The sequence below is a fragment of the Platalea leucorodia genome (genome assembly GCF_965183815.1).
Source record: "Platalea leucorodia genome assembly, chromosome: 9".
Taxonomy (NCBI): Eukaryota; Metazoa; Chordata; class Aves; order Pelecaniformes; family Threskiornithidae; genus Platalea; species Platalea leucorodia.
Window position 1 is genome coordinate 40,054,665 of NC_138831.1, and position 25,355 is coordinate 40,080,019.

A 25,355-nucleotide genomic window follows, 5' to 3' on the forward strand; every position below is an offset into this window, starting at 1 on the left:
TTTTGTGCATATGATCTGGAATAACATGTAACTTTAATAAAACAAGTTTTCTCTGAGGTAAATAACATGGACTTCATTTTTTGCAACATTTTGTGTCTCAGTATCATCTTCAACAGACATGCTATCAACAGTGATTGGATATAATCTCTAGTCATATTAGTGTCTGTATCTATTAATGTCTACACGTCCTGGTTTTAAACATACTTTAGGACTCTTGAGGTTTCATCATAATGAGATAGGCTGGTTTCCATATGGAAAACCTAACTTCTACTCAGTTAAAATTAAATTATAAAAAAACATTCCTAGGATGCGCTCCATTTTGAAGTGTCTTGTATAATCAGTGAGTTTTTTTTAAACCATACTTGAATGCCACCTTCATGGCCTAAAGGTCTGCTTTAGTACAATTTCTGAAACTATTTGCTTTGGAGACAGATGCTAATGAATTGAACAGACTCTTTTTAAGTCTAAAAAAACCCCCTATCCTTAGCATCTTTTCTACAGAAAAACAATACTTTGGGGTCCAGCAAAAAAGTTTGCTCAAGCTGAAACTATAGACTTACCTTCAAATGTTGCTGCTAACGCTAAATAAAAATTCTGCATTTCAAGAACATCATAAGTGCTTTATTTCTTTTACAAATTATTTTTGGGGCTTCAGTTCCATGACTAAATTGTGTGCCAAATGCAGCATGAATTCCAGCTGACCTGAACCTGCATTTTCTAGTGATCAGTCTGTGCAACTGAAACATTCTGTCTAGCTTGCTTTCTCTGTTCACAGGCTTCCTTTGGGCCAAATCAATGCTGCAGCATCAATTTTTTTCATATTTACAGCAGACAAGGAAGCAACTTGATACAGCTTCAATTTTCAGAAACGTAAAGCACCTCAGTCTACTTGAAGTACTTGGTTCACGCTACTTCCTCTTTCAACCTCACACATGTCTAAGTGTGGTTAGAATATTGGTGTCAATCTACACACCTATGTCAGTTAAGAGTACAAAAATGATTGTAATATTTTCTATCATGACTGTGTTGGCAAAAAATACAACATAGAAACTTCTACATTGCCAAAAGCTTCCTCTTTTCCCTGATAAGGCTTTATCTGGGGAACTGGTTTTAAAATCAATGCCTGAAGCAGCTGACAGGGAATTTGCCAACCAAACTGTACTGCCAAACTCTTAAATGCAGAATAATCTCTAACATAGGCATATCCTAACTGATTTTGCTCATTTTATAAGGAGAATCCATTGAAAAATATAATGGGGTAAGAAACAAGACATCTTGAATCTTTTGAAGTCCATGAAAACTAACACAGTAGATTCAAGCAAGGTAGCATACAATACTGTAGCTGTTCCAACATATGGATGGTCCTATGGAAATGGTCCTATGGAACTGTCATTGGTTTTTATTACCTTTTTTTTTTGCTTTCCAGAGTTCCAGTACTGGAATGCCAGTGATCATAGAATTGGGATCTTCCTGTGCTGCTGAGTTTGCTCTGTCATTTGTGCCAATGACCAGAGCCAAGTCTATCTGAGACAAAAAGGAAATATTACAAAATGTGTTATTATGAAAGGAAAAGCCACTGCTTCAAGTTATCAAGACAACACCAAAGCACATTAATCAAGCATACAATAAATGATGACAGTTTGTTGTTTCATCTGAATGAAAAAATTAGGTCCATCTGTTGGTGTTCAAACCTAGAATTGAATCTTGGCAGTTACATGTGCTAATGAAAACTATTTTTAAAAGTTTTGTGCATTCTCTGTGTAAGATATCATGAAAATAAATACTAAGATTTAAGAGGCAGTCTTACACAAGGCCCTTGTGAGGTTGCTAAATAGGGCGCATATGTGGAATCTGAGGATGACGTCCATTATGTTATACTGCGTAGTTTATTTCAACACTACTCACTTATGGTCCAAATCTACAGTCTCTTTTCTGTTCAGTTCTTCAGTTCCATGGCTCTGCATGCAAGAAGCACTCCATTTACACACAATCCATTGTAGGTCCAGAAATTAATATTTTAGTAGTCCAAGAGACTCCACAGCTTGGGTTAAGACGATAGAACACAGCTCTAAAAATTGCTAATAATTCCTAAAACCTCTAGCCACAGTGTTCATGAATGGTGTATTTCTAGAGTAACTCTACTGATAAGAAAATGGGGCTTAGTTTAGAGCTGTAACACCAGCAGTATCAACTAGATCACCCTTATCCTCATACTCATTGAATCCTTCAAGGAACTCTTAATGGGTTTGTGAAATGTGACATCTGCAAAAGCAGTGATTCCTCCACCAAACATACTTACCAGGTGCCCACCAATTCTTTTTTTTTTTTTTTTAAAGTTGTTCACAGTTTGCCCAGTAAAGTCAAGCTTAATGGTCTGTACATCTGTTCAGTCTCCTAGAGTCCTTATTAAAATCAGCATCACATTCCAGCTTCCATTCCTCTTAACCTTTTTAGCCATAGGGCTGGCTATGCCTCCCAGAAGCCTGGCAACCAGAGACAGCAAGGATGTTCTGGATGTACCATTTTTATATCTTCTGCAACAGCCCTCCAAGTGACTGAGATGCACGAGCCAAAGGAATTTAGCGTACTGTTACATGGAGAACAGCCTCCAGGTGTAAGACAACCATAGGTCTACTTTGAGCAAAGATGGGAATAAAAGCAGTCTAATACAGAAATGTCTGTTTTCCCTGCTCTAAGTTCCTAAAATGCATGCAAATATATGTCAACAAACTTAACAACATCAGATACAAGAATGGAAGTAGATTAGCCTCATTTACAGCAATAAAGCTACACCTATTTCAGACGTTTGTGAAAAGTAGATACATCATCTTGCCTTTCCGGACTGAGTTTATAGGATGGACAGAGTCAGAAACATTTTAAGATTGTCAGCTGAAAAGATTTGATGTGGACTCTTCTCAGAGGCAGTAAATTCAAGATTCTATGGTACTAAATTTAGCTCGTAAACCTTCCTTTATAAGCTATCACCTGCATATTTGCTTGGAACAAAATCATATAGTTTGACTCCCATCCATTAAGCTGGATCCAGTGATGCAAAGCAGCTCTAAAACAGATAAAGCAGTGAAGAATTCTTATGTGAAGGAAATATGGCCAGTGCAAGGTGACACAAAGGTCTGAAAAGGTGCTGCTGAAATTACCAGATCTCCACCTGTCATCAGTGGCCTATGTAGTCTCTAGTTTAATAGTTGGCAGCCTCAGAAGGAGGGGGAAGGCCTAGAGGCAGTATAGAGCCATTTTTGCATTTCTTCCTGATGCTACAGATCATATGCATCTCCAGAGAAATGATTGCAGCTGTTATGGCCTTCCTTACTTATGCAGTGTGGAGTACATTAGGAAAGATTTGCCATCCTCACAAACTCAGGACTTATACAGAAAAAAAATCCAAAAGAGACAATTAAGTGAGTGAAAATTAAACCCACAAATCATTAACACCCTGAACACTGATTTTTTGTGTGTGTGTGTGTTTTTAACACTGCAGCATTCTATTTGGAATTCACTATTTTATTGCAAATAAAGCCTCTGACCCTTTTAAAAATAATTTCTTTAATCTTCAGCGGAAGAGTATATAAAGATCTTGGCTATTAACAAATTTCTAGGGCTTTGAGTGTTTTCTGTTGGGTTTTTTAATGTGACTATACAAAAACAACAGCACTTAACATTACTCTCTACAGCAGCCTGCTTTGCTGGGGGAGGCACTTTGGCAGTTCTCTTCCTTTTTTTCCATATCCCTCTCCTTTCAGAGGCCCCTCATCATGATGACCCATCCATTTGGCTAAGGGCTACATGCAGCTGCATCCGAAAGAAGCCAACTTTATTCTTGGGTCAGCTGGAGAAGCTGGCGTGATTACAACTATAGGTATGTACAGTGCTTCTAATGCCTGTAACTTAGGGGAAAGAAGACCTAGGCCTCACCTCAGGTTTCAGCGGAGGTGCAAAACATATCAGACAGCTACACAGCAAGTGCTCAATAGCTTCAGGCAATCCGGTGCCTAAAATATTTTATTTAAGCATTTTCTCCTACATATTTGGAACTATAGTCTTTTGTTCACATGCATTCATAAAATACTGTAACTTTTTGCAATTTGTTATAATTAAAGAAGAATGATTAACTGGCACATTTCAACTCAGTGGCTACGCTGTCCTGTAGATGAGACGTAGGAAAACTGAATGTTTCCCGATCTCTGTTAATATTTTCCATGTGTAGTTATCCTACAGAAATGAAACTATCCTTGAATATCATGACACAAACTTTTTTGTTATTGTTGCAAATTGAAAATGAATGTTGGCCAAAGCTTGCCATTCTTTGAGAAGTCTCAGACTGAATAGCTGATTACCCTGCATAAATCTTGGCAGTGATTTTTTTATTTTATGAGAATTAACACAAAGAGGGAGGCCCAATGAAGTAACTTCAGTAACTTAATCTCATATTTCTTTGCTATAAACCAGTACCATTCAAAGGTTAAAAAAAAATATCCATTTAAAGTTTGTCCCCAAATTCTTTGTATTTCCACTATGTCCAGCTCTATGCTAGAGGCCTTCATTATTTTGTAAGATGAGAAAAACTCCCAGAGTTCACAGATGTAAAGTGAGGCATTGCTCATTAAGGTCTAATCATAAAGAACAGGTCTGACTTCCATCGTAGCTGGAACATACATCAACAGTAAAACCTCAGAAGTCCAGGATATGACAAATGGCATAAACCTAATGAAATTAAGATTAGCGTAGTCTTAGATCTAGGGCCTCGATGAACCCTTTTACCCTATGCTGTATCATTACAAAAGGATGAGGACTATAGTACTACCAAGATGTATGTGTATTATCAAGTGTGATACTTCTAGTTAACCAACATTTTTCATTAGAACTATAACATTTAATTCACTACATCAGGAAGCATTCAGCTTTCACTAATGTCACCTACATCCAGGACACTGTATTAAATGGGTTTACTGGTGACAAGCAGGCACCAAGTCCCAAAAATGTTATACTTTTTGAATACATCTGAACAAAATGTTTCACTGCAAACATAGGAAAGAAGAAATACAGCCTTGTAGTTTGTGACCAAACATTTGTTATAACTCCCTTCTTAGCTTTTATTGTATTTTTAATATCTACAATGCAAATTTTCAAGTCTCTTGCATATTTGTACATCACTAAAATAACAGTTAATACTTAGCACTAGTCTGTAACAGACAAGAAAGCAAAACCTGTGCCCTGAAACACTTAAAAATCAAGGATAAAAGTTAGCAAAGACAGAAGAGTAGACTTGTCAAGGTGAAGCTAGGCAACGCTTTAATGGTGTGCACTCAGGGAGTCTGCAAGTAAATGAGTCAGCAGGCTTAGGCTTTCAAAACAGATTTCAAGATAAAGAAAAATGGTACTCTGTTGGAAAGCTTGGGACACTCCAGCTTCTGAGGAAGCTTAGCATATACATAGGAACAGAGATGATTAGGGATGAAGTTGACTAATGATTGTAGAGGTCTGTATTTACATGCAAAGCCCAGGGAAGATTGACTGCTAAAATCAGATGAGACACAGGTGGCATATAAGGAGAGAAGAGGTATTTAACAATTTTAATATTTGGATAACAAGCATGAATTGGATAGATTTAAAGGAAGTGGAAACAAGAGTTTGACATGATTAAAGTGACAGTGAACAGTGAAATATGCAGAATGTAATGCAAGACCCCAGGTAGCTTGAAAAGCCTATTATTGAGTAATTGAACAAACATCTGAACTCTCACCTGGGGTAACAGCAGAATTAGACTCCTTTATCATTTCAAATAGCTTGGTCTAATCCAGCTTCAGTGCAAGTTCCAACAATTTCCATAGGTTTCCTTCCTGCTGTAGATGCTGTGCCATATCCACCCAAAACCGACATTTGGCAAAGATCTGATCACGGCCTAAACGTGAACACATGAAATGAGTATACTGGTCAAAACAACAGTTCCAAGTCCATTAAAAGAATCCCAAAATAAATAGTTCATTTGCTGTAAATTCCCATGTAGTTTGTTTGGGAAGGCAGACTGCATTATTCTTCAGCTCATTAAAGCTAACTTTAACAAGCTGTGAAGCTGATACAGCAATGGTTCAACAGTTCAGTATTGCATTGTTGGTTTGTTGGTTTTTTTTTTTTTTGAAAGCTTCAGCATCCCACTTGGCATAAAAATCACACATTTCAAACAGATTTTCAGATACGCGTTTGAGAAAAACTTGTTTTTCAGCCATTTTTAAACATTTTTCTTCTCCCTAAACTACCTTAACATTTTTCCCTAGCAAAACAAAGATGTTCTTTGTTTAAATAACATCTCCCCTCTTGCTTGTTATGAAACAGCACATTTCCCATTTCCTCAAAGTCAGTTGCTGGGTGAGATCCCTCAGTAAAGGCCATTCAGCATTTTATAAAATATTAACTTACATTGTTGGTTTTACGAGTAAATCACATTGCTGTTATTACTTTTCCTAGTTGTTTTTAAAGTTCAGTTGCCAGATTTAGCACACTAGGAACTGTTTCCATTCTGAATGGCTAGAACTCAGGCAAAGCTATGCAAGTTCTCTTACGGTATAAGACCACCACTCTGACCTGAAGGAATCAACTCTCTCAAGGCCAGTAGTTTAATCCCCCTGCCGACGTGTGAGTGCCAGTCGATGCCCAGTCCATCATGCCTGTAACCAACAGGAAATAAATTTTTACTATGTTTACACTGTTCAGTGAAGTGCCACATGGAAGTGCTTGAACTATGGGTAAAGGAGCTACTAAAAAGCGAGGTAAAAATGAGGAAGGGCTCTCCTAGCATATATACACTGCTTGCAATCCTTGAGTTGGCTGGATATCTCTATACAGCTCTGCATCATGCAACCCAGACATATTCCGATTTCTTTGCTGTCCTTGGCATTTAAGGAGTTCATTTGCCAAATCCTAATTCTAGGAAACCCACCAGACATCTATCCAATTGCTGTAACTTTTCATTATTTACTACCATTATAAGCAAAATTCTGTCAGGGAGCCAGTGCAATCATCCAATCTCCTGCAACATCTTATTTCTAAAAGTTACCAAAGTAGATGGCCTAGTCTTATTTCACACAGAAAAGGGGACAAACTAGTGGTATTTCCTTACCACACACACAACGCATGACAGGATAGCTCCATCCAGAGCAAACAATCAAGGCACCCGCAATTGTCAAGACTGTTGTCAAGAAGAAATCCTTCTGCACACAAGGCTCAGCCAGAGTAACTGTTTGGTATTTTAGTAACAGGCATATCTGCTCCACCTACAGCTGTCAGGGTCAGTCCCTGCAATTTAGTAAATACCACATAAGGGAAAGAAAAACTAAATTTATAGTTCAAGAAATTATATAATTCCTAAAATATTAAATAAGTGAAACAAAAGCAAACAAAAGTTCATTCAAGCACCCAGTTAGCAGAAGATTGTTACCTACGATCATTATTGGGTTTGGTCGTGTAAGCAGATATGCCTTTAGAATTTTTGCTGAAAGATTATACAGGCATAATAGGAGCTGAAATCATTTGTTATTTGCCGAACAAGACCCTTACTCTCTTATTTCTTTCCAAAACCGGTCCATAGTTACAGCAATGGCTAGGATTACATATACATCTGACTAGATAAACATCCACAGCTTATTCTACAGCACTGCTCCTGGCTAAAAAGTTTTGGATCTCTGCAGTGTGGTTTGTGGGATCCTGCAGGGTCTTGCAGACTTGTTATGCAATTTCTATAGGGCTAGATAAACATTCTGCAGAGCACTTTGTTGATTCCTCATAATTTATGCCAAATTTTTCAGCTAACATACAAGACTGGATTGTGGCTAGCAATCAGCAAGTGCTGGATGTGCGTGCAAAAACCTTACACTTATTTGCAATGAAGAGGTTCAAGAATTGCTCTCTTGATACTATTACCATAATTGAAGAGAGTCCTGTAACACCAAGAATGCACATTAATCTAGGGGTGTAGCTAGGGTCCAATATAAAAGTTATCATACTAGCCATGGATGCTGTCAGCAAGCCAGCATTCAACTAGTGGTACCCAAGTAGAAATGGTCCAGCAAACCTGGAAGCAAGCATGCTGCTCTAACACTGTATTGACTTCTGCGCTAAAATATTCTTAATGCTAAAGCACTAGAAATTAAGACAGGCTACAGATACAGAATAAAAATACCAAGGCACTGGTCTCCCTGGAAATTAGTTTAGCTGGAAGAAAGGTCCACTTATTGCAGATACAAGACAAAAACGTCAGAATTTTTTTGGAAGGAATTCTCAGAAATGGAAGTGCTCCAGCTCCTGTCGTACTCCATGACTCCTATTTCAGCCTTGTTAATTATGGGAAAACAAAAGCAGTTTGATATATGATTGCTTTGTAGTAGCAAATAGGACACTAATTATTCAGAACACAAAGTTTCAATAGCTGTATATCATTGCAGTAGGAAATAATTGATACATAGGGACCTAAAAGATCTCTTACTACAATTCCTTTAGCCACTAGTTGTGCACGTCAGAATCTTAGGAGTAATGCTCTATGGAATCTAAGTCAGACTCCTAATTAAACACTCTCTAGCAAATCCAGCAAAAGAAATCCTTGAGACCAACATCAACATCTCTCCTAATGAACAGACAAGCCAAAGCCACTAATCTCCTCCTCATGTTCCAGTCCTATTGAATTTGTTAAGCTAAGTTGTATAAGGGTACTTCCCTCCCCTCACAAAAGAGCTAAGAGAAGTAGCCCCCAGCTCCTCCTAGGATTCAACTGTATTTTGAGGAAAAAAAAAGGGGGGGGGCCTCTAGTGAAATTCATCCTAAATTTCATATGACAGACTAAAGTAAAGAATACCCAGCATTTTTCCATAAGCCACTAAAGAAGCACTGAAAGCTACACCCCAATATAGTGCCCAGATATGCCACAATTTTGAGAACCTTGGCAGAAGGGTGAACATCAAGGTGTGGATATTCCATCACGTACTCGACAATACATGTAAGAGCTGCTGCTACCAAACCAACCAGACTGTGAAATGCAGCTACAAGCTGAGGAAAGTCAGAGATTTCAATTCCTTCTGCAATGGTAAGACCTGCAAAATTAAATTATTTAGATCCAAAATAAAATATTACACTGTGTTTCATACTCAAAGCATAAACAGACCGTTGAGCAAGAAAGGACTGTTTACTTTTTAATGTTTTCCTTTTCGTACAATGAAATAGAAATATAATAGTTATAGGAAATTTTAACCTAATTTAAGTTTTTCCCAAAAATACATTGCTAGAACATTTTGGGATAACAGCTTGTAAGAAACAGAGCCAGAACAGCTCTTTTGAAGCCACTGTTTCTTATGTATGGGAGAGAGTTATGTGAATGCACCCGCCAGACTTTCCAAACACATTTTGCCTACAGAGAATCAAGGCAGGCCAAATGCCTCTGGATGCATTAGAAGACTGCCACAATCTAAGTGACAAACTGGCAAAGAAGTAGTACCTTCCCCTCTTCTCTCTTACCAAGTTTCAACCTCAACCTTTGAGAATTTCTATTGGCCTCCATAGTATCAAATATAAAATCCTCCTTAGAGAATCAGCATTAAAACTAAATTTTTCAAATATTTCTTTTCCCACAAATTAATAAATTCTAATTCCAATCAACTGAGGCAGTTGCTAGATTCATAACAAGAAAATTGTTTCAGTTCAGAAAATAAATGGAAAGTTCCAAAAACCATCTAATGATTTCAGTGCTTTTTGAAACATCAATTGTTTTCATTTCAGAACAACATTCGACTTTGACAAAACTTAAGCTTTATATTAGCAATTAAGATCTTTCATCCCAAATTATACTCCCCCCCTTAGTTAAGAGTGCCACCTTTAGGAATGCATATACTTTCATAATATATTTTCCTATCCTCTCAAAGAATAGTAAATTAATTAATAACACTTAACAAGGATGCTCCGAATTGAGCACATATACTGTGTAGAAGTGTATATACCCATTGTGCCACCCAGATCCATGGCTACAGACATCTGCGCAAGCACTTCTTGTGAAGATTTCTGTCCTCCTACTGCTGCTTGCTCCTAAATCTCTGACACCTCAATCATACCAAGGGCATTCCCAAATCCAGAAGTGTTCTGACTAGACAACCCTGCCAGCACTCCTGCACAGCACACAACTGAGCCGAAATACATCATCTGAAATACAAAGAAAAAAATGAACATGTAGCATTGCTGTACTTCAAGCTTTACTCTTTGTAAAGGAATATAAAGGCATTGGAAGGCTTTTAAAATCTCCAGGAGGACTGAGAACCAATAGTTTATCTTTAAAAATGAGAAAGATCTCTTCTGTTTATTAATACAAGTGAATATCCATTTCTGATTATAAGACTTCTGCAGATTCCTCCCTTCACATTTCCTGGTTTCTGTATTTCTTTATGACACCAACCCACCAAGCATCCATGAAACTCATTAGCATCCCAGCAACTCAATTCCAAGATCCATTGACATATATTTGAGTACATGTTTTCAATTATCATCAACACTGACGTATTGTTTTCTAATATTAGTCTACAATGCCTCAATTACTGCCTTATTCTTTATTGTTTTCAGGCTTATTTCTTAATACTCTGTCCCAAAAGAAAAATACTTATCGCATTAGTTCAAGCTGAAAGACATTACACCTTTGTTAGATTTGCCCTGCACTAGACAAATTTAGAACTGTTTTAGCCATTATAGTCTTTATAGGTAAAAGTAGTGTACTTTATCAAGCTAAATATAAAGGTCTGATTCTCTCATATTTTTATTTTAGATGTTTTGATATAAAAAAAAATGCTCTGAAATTCCTAATGACCTGATTTACTAAACATCTAGTCTGCCTTCTGATATTTAAAGAGGACATGGTGACTTCATTTTAAATAATAAATTGTCTTTTAACCTGCATCACTGAATTAGTTGAAAGTATGATCCAAAATAATACAGTCAGTAAAATCCATGATACTCAAATCATAACTAACAAACAAATATAGCCATTCGACAACATTCTTGGAACATTTGGAAAGGCCAAGGACCATGTGTTGGCTGGTATCTTCAAGAAATATTTATTGGCTTTTCAGAAGTCTATGTCCAAAGCGTTAAGTCTAACAGAAGGGAAACTGTCATATAAGGGTATTAACAATGCTGAGATGGAGCGAATTTATAGATACTGTATCCTGAGGAGATTTGGTGTTAAACAAAATAGCTGTATGACTGCATTGACATGGCTTGTACTATGATCTGTGGAAAAGATGCAACATAACAAGCTTCCCAGAACACATCTCAAATATTCAAGTACTCATTTGTAAGACAACTGGAAAAAAATATTGGCTTCAGTGATTTTACACCTATCTTTAAGAAGCAACAATGCAGCATATAATTTTTATCCAGTATTTATCTAATTATTAACCTCATCCTCACAATGAAACAGGTCAAAATCTAAGTTTAAGAATTACAGTCTCCTTTATTTGTATGCAGAATGTAAACTGAAAATATCTGCTACTGCTTCTAGTTCAGTCTGATCTCTCTCAGTCTTTCAGGTGTTTATTACATGTAAGATTTTATTGATCCATTCCTTCCATGTATTGTAGCACAGAGGGAAATGTTTTACTTTATTCTTTTAATACATATATGAGCTATTCTAGTCTGGTAACACAACATCATTTCAAAGAATGGGGTTCCAATGTAAAACTAACTGTGAAACAACCGTTTGGAAAATAAGCTTTGTTACTATGTATATTGACTGCCATGCAACCTTCTGATAAGTTCCAGGACATCCATCAGATTTCTCTCCAGTGATGGTATTGGTTTTTTTAAAAAACAAACAAACAAACAAAACAAAAACGAAAACAAACCAACAAAACACCTTTAAAGAATTAATGAAATCTGACACCTCATTTCTTCCAGATTTAGTGCTGAACACTTTTCTAGGGTGTAGGAAGCCTTAAGGGCAGGTAAGAGAACAAGTTCAGGTCTGATTACTATTAGATTATTCTCTTCCCAAAATGCTTCCTTTCCCTGTCTTTAGTAAAGATAACTGCCAGTTAGATTCTACCTCTAATAAGAAAGAGCTTAGTTTTAATAAGTTTTGAACAACGCATGCATCTGGAGGTGGATTAAAAAATAGCAAATAAAAATAAATATGGTATCTCTCCTGATGTACTTACACTCTAAACTAGATACAGATTGGTACTTCTGCAAATGAATTAAGTTCTTTGATGAATGTGTTGCTGCTTTGTAACGGAATATTATGGAACTGGAAATGCAAAGCTGTTTTCTCTTGAATGAAACATAGAACAGTCAAAGGAATATGCTCAAATAAGGACAGTAGAAAACAAAAAGGCTATAAAATTGTTTCCCTGGCCCTAGGGATAACAGATTCCATGATCTAATGAAGAGGGATGGCAAATATTTGCCCATATAAGTGAATAGTTTTCCTGGAGGGCCTGATTCTGCACATACCCCTCATTCCTCGCTGCTTGTAGCATTGATATTTCAGGCAGAATCAGACTCTTTGCTTGCTCCTATGACTAGCTTTGCTAGCCAAGACCACCCTCCTAGTTTTGAATTACTTAACTTTGAACAGAAGAAAATTTAACATTGAGTAACCTGTTCAATGTTATGCCCAATGGCATAGAGAGGCACCATATCCTCCTATAAACACTGCTTTAGGGAGAAGACACAGATAATCATATTCTGGAGTAGGTCATTTGAACATATCCAGCATTCTGTGTAATTAAGCAACCACCTGTTCAGAAATATAAATTTTACCTGTAATAATTAGCAGGTAAAAACTCCCATGAGTACACTTTCTTTCTCTGCGCATCCCTTCATGTTAAAACTGGTGTAACTGTCATTTTGTATCCTGCAGCTTATTCCAGTTGCAAATTCAGTTCCCATATGGTGTTGGACTTTACTGTGTTTTCCTTTTAGTAGGAGCATTTTCAATTTTATTAACTATTTGTGCTCTTTTTAAATGAATTCCTTTTTCTCTCTCTCGCAGTCAGGCCTTCCTTATCCATCTTATTTCCTAAACTTCTAGCATGGCTATAGTACTATATATGGTATGTTTGCTTAGTTTTTTCATTTTCTACTTAGAAGGGACTTTGTGTTGACTATTTATGCTATTTTTTGAAATTAATTTTATCAAATTCTACCTTTGTTTTTCCTTGAGAGTTACAGAACTTCATTCTACATTATGTTATCTAATTTATCTGCTTTTCCCTGTCTTGAGTTTTAAAAACTACCCTATAATCTTTTTAGTAAGCGCCAATACCCTTTCATCTTCCATTAGATAGAACCCATCCTTCTGTTGTAAGCTCTACCTATTCCATAGGTTTCCCAGTTCCTAAAAAAAAAAAAAAATCTGAACACATCTTTCTTTCCTATTAATGCAGACTTTGTCTCTATATGTGGTTTCGGTGAGCATTTTCGAAAAATGCTAGCATGAAGGTTCTTGTCTTTAATCACTGAAGAAATTGAATTGTGTTTCTAGTGTCTCTTTTCCACCTTTATCACACCACTGGTTGACCACAGATTACTACTCAGAACTCAGAAACTGGCTAGATAGCTTATGAGATCTGCTACATCTGCACCCACAGGCAAATTACTATGAGGTTCTAATTAGCATGACAATCCCACTGATTGAAACATCTGATAAACAAATGCCCCAGCACAAGGTCCTGCACCTGGGTCGGGGCAATCCCTGGTATCAATACAGGCTGGGGGATGAAGGGATTGACAGCAGCCCTGCAGAGAAGGGCTTGGAGGTACTGGTGGATGAAAAATGGGACATGAGCCAGCAATGTGAGCTCGCAGCCCAGAAAGCCAACCGTATCCTGGGCTGCATCAAGAGACACGTGGCTAGCAGGTCAAGGGAGGTGATTCTGCCCCTGTGCTCTGCTTTGGTGAGACCCCACCTGGAGCCCTGCATCCAGCTCTGGGGCCCTCAGCGCAGGAAGGACATGGAGCTGTTGGAGCGGGTCCAGAGGAGGCCACAAAAATGATCAGGGGGCTGGAACACCTCTGCTATGAGGAAAGGCTGAGAGAGTTGGGGTTGTTCAGCCTGGAGAAGGCTGCAGGGAGACCTTATTGCATCCTTTCAGTACTTAAAGGGGGCTTATACAAAAGATGGGGACAGACTTTTTAGTAGGGCCTGTAGTGATAGGACAAGGGGTAATGGTTTTAAACTAAAAGAGGATAGATTCAGACTAGATATAAGGAAGAAATTTTTTTATGATGAGGGTGGTAAAACACTGGAACAGGTTGCCCAGAGAGGTGGTAGATGCCCCATCCCTGGAAGCACTCAAGATCAGGCTGGACTGGGCTCTTAGCAACCTGATCTAGTTGAAGATATCCCTGCTTATTGCAGGGGGGGGTCGGACTAGATGACCTTTAAAGGTCCCTTCCAACCCAAATCATTCTGTGATTCTAAGAGAAGTTTCCAGCAGGAAATCCTGTGTGTGGAGAGGTAGTCTCAGTGCAAGTGTGATCAAACTAAAATATGAAAGTATGTTTTGATTGTGGCTATTTACAATGAGCCCTTTGAATCAATTAGCTTTATCCCTCTCCATTGTGCATGTCTGTGCAAACATTTTTGTTACAGGTTTCCTTCTGGACATTGAGTTGCTGACACAGATATTTTGTAATCTGGTTTTGCACACCTGAGTACTCAATCACATGGACCAAAAGTCCATAACTTTTTCACCTCTTTCACAAAACTGGTGAGCATTGAGAGATTTCAGGGGCTTTCCTAGGAGTTTAATACTTAAAAAAAAAAAAAAAAAAAAAAAAAAAAAACACAAACAAAAAAAAAAAACAAAAAACAAACAAAAAAAAAAAAAAAAACCCAGGTTATTGATTTTGATATCCTATTAGTAACACAGAATCCTAACATCAGACATAATGAACATCAGAGATAGGTATGCTATATGGAAAAAAATTAGTCAATTATCCTGGAAAATGCTTTTTCAGAGCAAAGGTCTTGAATAGTGACAACTGACTTCTACTACCAAAACAATTAGACTACTCACACAAAACTGTACCTAAACAGTTGTATTAAAAGAGTAGGTTCCTCTGTCTAAAGTTCTATAAAAAATTAAATTGGAATTAAAATGCTTCTGAAGCCAAACTGAGGTCCACTTGCATTCAGCTTTGCTTAGAACAGAATCCAATTTTTAAATACTTTTTCCATCATAAAGGGAAATTTAAAGCTGAAAACATCAGGAAAAGTCTACTCTGCAAAATGCTCTACTCCAAGAAATTGACAGTTGACTCAGTAAGGATGCTGCTCAGATTGAAAATTCTCACATGCAGCTTTGTACTTCTACATCATGGCAAATGCATGTAGCATCTCAATTAGGCAAAGTAACCTAGCTACCAGTGTGTCAATGATTTTTGAAAATTTAACCTAACAATTTCATCAACTGGAGAAACATTCTGCTTTTTGGACAAGACCGTGCAGAAAGAAGTTGGTCCTACGCAGATGAAAAAGCAAAGGATATAGACACACATACCTGAGGCATGTCTATACCTTCTCCTATTCCCATTAATTCTGTTAAACATTTTCTTCTCTGGTCATCTTATCACAGAAATATGTATACTTACTATAGAGACAATGGGTATAAACATAAAGCCAATGCTTATACTGGCATGCCTATATTTACAAGCAATGATCATTATACAATCCTTTCATTGCCAGTAAAATTTCTGTGCATGAATATGCATCATGGATCTAAGTAAAGATGAAAACGGTATTGTTTAGTGCCTGGAGTAAAAGTTTTGAGGCAGGAACTCATAAATTCTAATCTCATTTGTAATTCACTTTGGGTAAGTCATTAACCTTGTTTTGACTTCCTGTAGGCCCCTCCTAGTGAAATTGAACTCAAATCTGTCATAATGAAGCATACAAGAGAATAAAGCAGCAGACAGTACACTTAGCAATAATAAATACAATTTCTGGTATGAGAGGCAAATGGAGGCCAGGTGACTCCCTGGGTAGTGTCATAACCACTATTCCAAGCAAGAACAAATCTGGCCACCATTTGAGTAAAAGAAGATTAGGAGAAACAAGCGTCAGTTCCAAAATACCTGCCAAATCTATAAAGAAAAAACTATGCACTCAGAAGAATAATAAAGCACTTTTCTTTATGAATCATAAAATAAAAACAGGCATAGAACCCAAACCCTACTCTACTGCAGTTTTGTCACTGACACCCATGGCAGCAGACGGCATTTCCTGCATGTTTTTACATGCATGAATTGTATACATTGGTTTTGCCAGAAAGCTAATTTTGGAATAATAGAATCTTTGTCAACCTGAGGATGAAGTGGGGACCGCAGGATCCAGCAGATGCATGTGGGACTGCCAAACTAAATTTCTTAAATAACAAATATTCCATTTGGGCAAATATGGAGAAATAGTTTATAAAAAAAACCCAAAATTAAATGTCATAAATTCCCCAGTGACTTCTCACAACCTTTACTGCTTTAGTAGGAATACAGACCACAGTGTAGCATCTGAACATTGTTAAAAGATGCAGACCACACAAAGAGTTCAACAATACTTCCATGGGAGAAAATATTATTGCTCCCAGTACTAGTCTCTTTGACCATATGTGTTGGTGGTTTAAGGAAGTGTTTTTCCCTCTTTAGGAAAAGACTACATCATTTCATTAATCCAAGATAATAAGATTTTTTTTTTTTACTTGGAGACATATTTTGTCATCACTTGCACAATGTTTTGTTAAATATACCTAAGTAAGCTCTGAGCAAGTCAATGTACAGTATGAATTTCTCCAATCCAGACAAAGCCCAATGTAGAAAGATATCACAGTCTCACTATCGGACATCACAGGAGTTTATTTTTCAGTTGGATTATCATTTTAGGAAGTTTTTATTAAAAACTTTAAAAGTTGTATACAAATTGCCCAACATTAATGAAAGAAAAGAGATCTTCAAACAACGATGATACTTTGGACAAAACATTTTAAGTCAGTGACCCTGGGAGGAGGCAGTAAGGAAGGTCTTTCAGATGCTGTACAAAGCTTGGTTATAGAATGGTTCACTAAGTGAAAGAGACTTCCTTCTCTTTTTTGTTCCTTTAAAATCACCTTTCTGTACCACCAAAAATTGCTTTCCTTGAACTAATAGATATTTCTACTGTTACTCATTTACCTTGAACAGGAGCTTTGAAGGTAGTGAACCATCGAAACGGTGCGCTATATGTATCCTTTTCTGTTATCATTTACATTATTCTTTTTTCATTCTATTATTATTTTTAAAGGCAGTTAATGCAAAGAGCATAACAACCTTGTTTATGAGGAAAATATTATTCAACATAATCAAAACCTTGCTATATGATTCATTTTCCATTTCATACATATATTTCAACACAGATAATGACATCTGGAGTTATGCAGTATATACAGGCCCTGATCCAAAAGCTTTTGAGAACAGTCTATGTTAATTTTAATTGGCCCTGGATTGGGTTCCTAACCTATACTGTATTGGCTCTATTTCATACATAATTAATATCAGAAGAAGTTTCTTGGTAACAGAAGGTATACAGTGATTCACCAAGGATCCTGAAAAGTTAAATTTTTAGCCTTTCATTCAATTGGAAAGCAACATGGTATGTTAGCAACCCTGACTTACCACTGCCTGCTGCTTTTCAATATTAATCCACACTACCTTTCAAGAGCTCATTTTATTTTTACATAATTATTCCTAGCATGGCTCATCATTTAAATGCAAAATGGCAACAAGAAATATAGATAAATTAATTCCCTTGTACCTTTTATATAAATTCCAGCTGTGGTCATCATTTTCCTAGATTATAAGAGTATGACTCTTCCTGTTTTGTGCTTTTTTTTTAAATACAAAGGGGTGCTGTTCTTGGGAAAGGTTACTGAAATAACACTTTACACCTTCCTGTTGCAGAACAAAACAATCATTATGATGGATTCCTACTGTATCTTGCCTTTCATTATATCATGGAGTGACCCTTCAGGCAAAGTCCTGTCATGGTTACTTATTTGTCCTGAAATTAGTGGGATTACTCACTTGAGTAAATAGAATAGGATTTGGCTTTTACCTTATACTGATTACGATAACCCTTGGTCTGTAAAATAGCACCAACCATTGAATTCAGTCAGTTGCAAAAACTGTCTTTGTGTTCTTACTGCACCAAATTTGGCCTGATGTATTTCAGGTGTAATACACATGACACTGGAAGGGAAAAAAAACAAGCAAAAAACTCAGAAAAACACACACAATAAAGCCCAGAAAACAGACATTAAACAAGAAAACCTACCTAAATCCTAGACTACATTCCTTAAAAGCTGAACATGAATATGCTTCTCTTTACAAACACTTTCTTAGCCAAACAGTAATTCCAGTCTGCCAATATTTAAATGTTTAGCATGACTGTACTTTGGTTTAATGCTACCTGCAGGCAAATATGGATTCCTGTCAATCTTCAACTCACTGTGACTACAGAAATTAAGCCTTCCTCTTTACTATATCCAAAATAAACTTAACTGAAAAAAAAAAAAAATCAGTCTATCTCAAGAAATATCTTGCATACAGAAAATTGCAGCCAATATAGAAGTAATACCAGTTTTCACAGATCTAAAGGCTGCCTCCTGGTTTAACTGTATATCTAGTTCCTTTTCTCCTCCCAGAGTAAGAGGCCAAAGGATGTAGGAAGGTATGACGGCTACTGTTATTACAACAGAGACTACGCAGGACATCATAGCCTAATGATGTCATATCAGGGTTGAAATACATGTCATATTCCGAGGCTAAACCCCTGCTTAGTTCAATAGAAAACCACTATATCTTTATAAGCAACAATGCTCTACCTCTCCTGACCTTGGCACAAAGATGTAGTAAGTGTTATCAAACCATTTGGCCTTTGAAGTACTTGCACTACTTGAAGTCCTTTTCAGTATCACGCACAGCTCACCTATTCCTACTTGTCAGCACCTTTGTTCAATGCATGCTGATTTGAGTCCATAAACTATCTCGCACTTGAAGTCATATTGCTTAAGGCACAGTTCAGTAGCTCAGGAGATGAGCCAATTCTCAGTAACAAATTCTTTAAAAACATGTTTTTTAAAGTACAACAGTAATTTTACAGTATCAAAATTTATAAATCTTTTTGCGCTGTATTTTAGGTCTTGAAACACGCAAGAAATTCCCTTCACCACGTTATCATGTAGACATTGAATGATAATGTTTCCTTGGAATGACTAAACTCACTAACAAAATCACTGCTTTCATACAACATATTTTATATATTTTTATCAAAAATGTTTAAGTGGTGTTGAAACTCACCTTTCATTACCAAAATTCCTCTAATGACATGATCAATAGCCCCATAATCTAAATCGTCCTTTTGTTCAAAGTGAAAATATTCTTTCTCAGGAGAAACAGCTTTAATAATTTCAAGATGTTATTGGAATAAAGGCTACTGGCTTGAGTAGCCATTCTGCTTGGCAAGTCCTTGTAACCAGTGTTCACCACACCCTGATGAGAAAGAAAAATAAATAGTTGTCAAAGCTTTCTTGTATTGGAAACTTTTCACATGTTCTCCGCAGATCTGATGCCCGTTTTATACATGCTAGTAAATCAAATTTGCATATTACTGCAGACATGAGTTACTAAAGCTTTCTTTTACAAGTTAAGGATTCTGTTTAAAACTAATAGCTTACTCTGATGCATGACCAAAGAAAGTCAGCTATTTTGTCAGGAAGCCAGAGACTAAATGAGCCGGGAGGCCAGTCAGGGAACTGGTTACAAAACCATATGGTGCTTATTTTTGAGAGTAAGAAATCAACTACTTCTTCAAATTCGAAAACACCTCATGATTGTCTGATAAGAATCACATTGCACAATGTGTTTCACAGATTAATTGCACTCCAGTCAGTCCCAAGGAAGAAGATAGAGATGCCTTCAAAACTTAAATTCTTTGCAAGTACATCTGGATTAAGATCATGTTTCTTTAACATCCCTTCATATTGTTATGAATGCAGAACATTCAAAAAACCACAAAAGAATTCTAATGCCATGCTCTGAAAACAACTTATATTGAATTCTGATCTTGAACACTGTACCCTAAATTATTGTTTCTTTCTTTCATTGCCTCATTCCAGGATAGCCATCTGGACATTGCAGTTGCCAGTTCATCCCATATGCAGCCACATGTTTGTTTGCTTCAATACGCATCCTGGAGTAAGTCATGACATGATAGTCAACTATGGCAGCCACAGAAGTAGTCAATACAAGGTAAAATTGAAATACTTTTAGCTGGACCATTCACCTAACTTTCCAGAACAGGCCAATGCATGTATCTACTACCTGGAGGACAGTGAAGGCTGCAAATATTCTGCTATTGCTTTATAGTCCACTTCCCAAGTTGGTTCCTGATGAGAGACTTTTCCTCCTCAGGTAAATTCCCACGTACTGAAATTATAGCATTTTTAATTGCTTCAAATAATGGGTCTTCACAAAGGAAAACAAATGATACATAAAGAGGGGAAAAATTCATAGAATCATAGAGTCGTTAAGGTTGGAAAGACCCTTAAGATCATCGAGTCCAACCATTAACCTAACGCTGCCAAGTCCACCACTAAACCATGTCCCTAAGCACCACGTCTACCCGTTTTTTAAATACCTCCAGGGATGGGGACTCAACCACTTCCCTGGGCAGCCTGTTCCAATGCCTGACTACCCTTTCGGTGAAGAACTTTTTCCTAATATCCAACCTAAACTTCCCCTGGCGCAGCTTGAGGCCGTTTCCTCTTGTCCTATCGCTTGTTACTAGGGAGAAGAGACCGACCCCCACCTCGCTACAGCCTCCTTTCAGGTAGTTGCAGAGAGCAATAAGGTCTTCCCTGAGCCTCCTCCTCTCCAAACAGCTCCCTCAGCTGCTCCTCGTAAGACTTGTGCTCTAATTAGCATTATAGTTATTACTGAAGAGAGTAAGGCAGAGAACAGCAGGTGCATAGATGATTTTTCTGATGCACAAGAGTATTTGAAGTGTTTTCATGTAACAGGACTCTCACAACTTGGATAAGTTTTTCAATATGTAAGCTGGGCTTTTAAATTAATCGATTGAACAAACCTTTGAGCCCCACGGCATGCATGCAAGCCTCCTATGTGCCTAAAGCCCACCACTACACCAACACAAACATAGCACAACATGGGACATGCAGTCTAGGTAGCACACGTGTGGAGAAGAGGCAACCAATATCCAAACTGTGTGACATTAGATCAGCTCAGGCACATACAACTGGACCCATAACAAAATACTTGGAAATGGTTCAATAATAGGAGTATTTAAATTTGCAAGATCTACATAAAATCTAAATATTTAAATTCAAATTTTCAACAGAAAATTAGAAGAAATATTTCTTCCTCCTCAGAGAAAAGGACAGAACTGGACTTTTCCCATTAAGAGAAGATGATAGCAAATTTCTTCTCAGCTCTGCTAAATGTAGAGTTGGGAATTATGCAAACTTGGCTATCTTTAATCAGGCCTCAATATTACAAATTTAAAATAGTTTTGACAACCAATTTAGCACAAAGCTGGAAATGAAAAAAAAAACCAAAACACACAAGAGATAAAGCTAGGCCCTCCTAGAACATCAGCACAGGCCAGCAAGTCTATGAACACTTGATATCATCAGTTTTATGATCTTTGTCATTCTTCAAGTTTTAACTGCTAGAACCAGATCATTACAGAAAAATTATCTTCCATCCAAAAAGAAAAATATCCTTGTAACTAAAGAAATAATTTGGAAATGGGCCCCCTGATGAAATAATGAAAGAAAAAGTTTAAGATTGATTACATCTTCACACATTTTGAAGACCGTCTCCCATCTTCTTAGGTATATCACCACTTCGGACTGCACTGTTCTGGAAAAAAAAAAAAAATGGTAAAACTTGAACTGTTTAGACAATACTCTAACATATGGTCACACTCAAAGAGTTGTGGTCAACAGTGTGATGTCCAAGTGGAGACCTGTGACAAGTGGCGTTCCTCATGGGTTGGTATTGGGACCAGCGCTGTTTAACATCTTTGTCAGCGACATGGACAGTGGGATTGAGTGCACTCTCAGCAAGTTTGCCAATGACACCAAGCTGTGTGGCGAGGTCGACACGCTGGAGGGAAGGGATGCCATCCAGAAGGACGTTGACAGGCTGGAGAGGTGGGCCCATGCAAACCTCATGAAGTTCAACAAAGCTAAGTGTCCTACACATGAGTCGGGGCAATCCCAAGCACAAATACAGGCTGGGTGGAGAATGGATTGAGAGCAGCCCTGAGAAGGACTTCAGGGTGTTGGTTGATGAGAAACTCAACATGACCCGGCAATGTGCGCTTGCAGCCCAGAAAGCCAACTGTATCCTGGGCTGCATCAAAAGAAGCATGACCAGCAGGTCGAGGGAGGTGATTCTCCCCCTCTACTCTGCTCTTGTGACGCCCCACCTGGAGTACTGTGTTCAGCTCTGGGGCCCCCAACATAAGACAGACATGGACGTGTTGGAGCAAGTCTAGAGGAGGGCCACAAAGATGATCAGTGGGCTGGAGCACCTCTCCTGTGAGGACAGGCTGAGAGAGTTGGGGTTGTTCAGCCTTGGAGAAGAGTAGGCTCCAGGGAGACCTTATAGCAGCCTTCCAGTACCTGAAGGGGGCCTACAAGAAAGCTGGAGATGGACTTTTTACAAGGGAGCATAGTGATAGTACAAGGGGTAATGGCTTTAAACTGAAAGAGGGAAGATTTAGATTAGATACGAGGAAGAAGTTCTTTACCATGAGGGTGGTGAGGCACTGGAACAGGTTGCCCAGAGAAGTTGTGGATGGCCCCTCCCTGGAAGTTTTCAAGGCCAGGTTGGATGGCGCTTTGAGCAGCCTGGTCTAGTGGAAGGTGTCTCCGCCCATGGCAGAGGGGTTGGAACCAGATGATCTTTAAGGTCCCTTTCCAACCCAAACCATTCTACGATTCTGTGTGTTCTGGCAGCAGACAAATAATTGCACCTTTATATCATTTTACCATTATATACTACATGACTTTTCTTTTCCAGATCACACCTGAACTTAGTCTTCATCTAAAAATAGTAATCCTCTGAATGGCAATCTGTTAAAATCTACCATTCATATTGTAAAATAGTGACACAGAATACTTTTTTAATATTGAAATTAAACAAATATCTAAATTGATTTTTTCTCTCTTTCTATATTTGGAACTGGACACTCAAAATACTTGTTAATAAAGCTCTAGGGATGATTTTAAGGGCATTTATGGATATCATTGTTAAACATTATGTTACCACACTTATAAAAGTCACTACGCATAAAACATTCAAAGATGGAATGGTGTCTGGATAGTATTCCAATTTGCGGTTTCATTACTTATGAAAGAGACTGCTTTATTACCCCACAACACATTGGTAAGAATTCCATGACAGACTTGCAGTGGCTTCAAGGAAAGACAGTCTTTATTACTATAACATCTATTACTTTTTCATTTGTTAGAGCAACACTGACATTATTTGTATTTTCTCCGCACATCAATTATTTCTAAATGCTGATGTATAGTCTACACACCTTACAAATGTAAAGTTCTGCAGGATGAGTGATTTCTACTTTACCTCCAGCCGCAGCTCCATAATTACTGATCATTCTTTCATTGACTCCATCATACTCTTAATGATTAGAATTGTAGATTTCTTCCCCGATTTCATGTTTAAGAAAGCAAACCAACAAGTTTAATAATTCTTACTAGAAATAAAGAGGGTAAATGGGGAGGTATGTAATACACATGAGTGCTTTCAGAAGTAAATATAAAATATTAATTCACATTGAGTCTGAATTGAAAATTACTAGGAAATCGTTAGCAAAGAGAAGGAAATACTGTAAACCACTGAATAAAAATGAAATAAAACCTAATCCTGAAGCCTTTACTCATTAATAGTTTTTACTACATATCTAGATACAAGCATATTTCACTAAGCATGCTATACTAATAAGGACATATGTTTAGGCTCTGCAATAGTTATGAGTAGTATCTTACCTGGAATAAGAGCTGTACTAATATCAATATCCACTTCACACTGTTTGGCAAATAATATCAGGTTTGTTTCAATATATTCTTAGGACATTTCTTTTGCATAGCCTCTAACACCCTTTCCTGTTTCAGCAGTTATCTCCTTCTAGAGATTCTGCTCCAAGGAATTTAAGCTGTTCCAGTGCTGGAGGCCCAAGCAAAAATAATGGAGATGGCAGATACAGGATTATATTTTTTTCTATTTTTATAAAAACAATCATTGCTTTGTTAACAGAGGCAAGACAACAGTAGTCAACAGACTCTCTCACCATAACTAGATGTTAAAAGAAAAGGGACAAGAGTCAGCTTTTAATAAGCACTGGGCAAATCAGGCTGTGCCAACTTATTTATCAGCTTTACCTCAGCAGCTTCTGAACTTTATTTCAAACAAAAATTAAAAAAAAAAATCCTGATCACTAAAATTAGTTTCATACATGCGAAAATACTTACCTGGGTGTTTATTTTACTAAAGAAAAACTGAAGTTACTTTGTCCAATCTAAAAAAAGGCTGGTTTTGCTAAGTAGTCACTGCTCAAAGAGTCTGTCCCTAACACATGTTTAAGCATACGATTTAATAACTTCATTAGAAAAAACCTACCTGCCTTCTTAAGTAATGAGAGTTGCTGTTCCCTTGGATAAACCACTTACAGTAAGTTCCGCAGCAGTTAAATAGCACATTTTCTCTGTTGTGGGTTAAAGTATATTTAATCTATATGGGTTACTAAGTGGCTTTGTAGTGCTTTCATTTTTTGCTGTAGATATTGAGGCAGTTAGTCCATAATAATTCTATTACATTCATTAACTACCTATGTTTAGAATTGCAGTACTACTCATCACTGCTGCAATACCAAGGTGCCAACTCAGTCTCATACATGCAGAGGAACAGCTGTTCTTGTGCAGGTTCCCATTTCATTTTGCTGGTGGCCAGGTGAACAGTCCCAGACTTCAATATAGAATCAGAGCCCAATCACATCCACAGAACTGTCTGAATAAAATGGAAAAAAGGCATTTCCTGACTACAAGTAAATAGATTCCCAAAGGATGTGAGAGGAACCACAGAAGTTCAGTTGCTTGGGACACAAACTTGACTATTCAAATAAAAAGGGACTATAATTAATGGATTACACTGGCAGAGGAATGGACTGAATGACATAACAGGGTTTTCTATCCAAAATCATTATTATTGGTTTTTCAGTTTTTGAAAATTTGAATATG

The 25,355-nt window shown here is 37.4% G+C and overlaps 1 pseudogene across 1 annotated transcript in view; it reads right to left on the reverse strand.

The window, feature by feature from the left end:
* Positions 1-5,807: 5,807 nt before the first annotated feature.
* Positions 5,808-25,355, reverse strand: part of LOC309595288 (NAD(P) transhydrogenase, mitochondrial-like) — a 50,514-nt pseudogene continuing 30,966 nt past the window's right edge. Inside the window, exons 5-9 of the transcript in view lie at positions 24,108-24,293; positions 12,640-12,778; positions 9,996-10,194; positions 8,861-9,095; positions 5,808-5,917 (exon numbers count right to left, since the gene is read on the reverse strand). The product of the transcript in view is annotated as an NAD(P) transhydrogenase, mitochondrial-like (transcript). The remainder of the gene's footprint in view (positions 5,918-8,860; positions 9,096-9,995; positions 10,195-12,639; positions 12,779-24,107; positions 24,294-25,355) is intronic.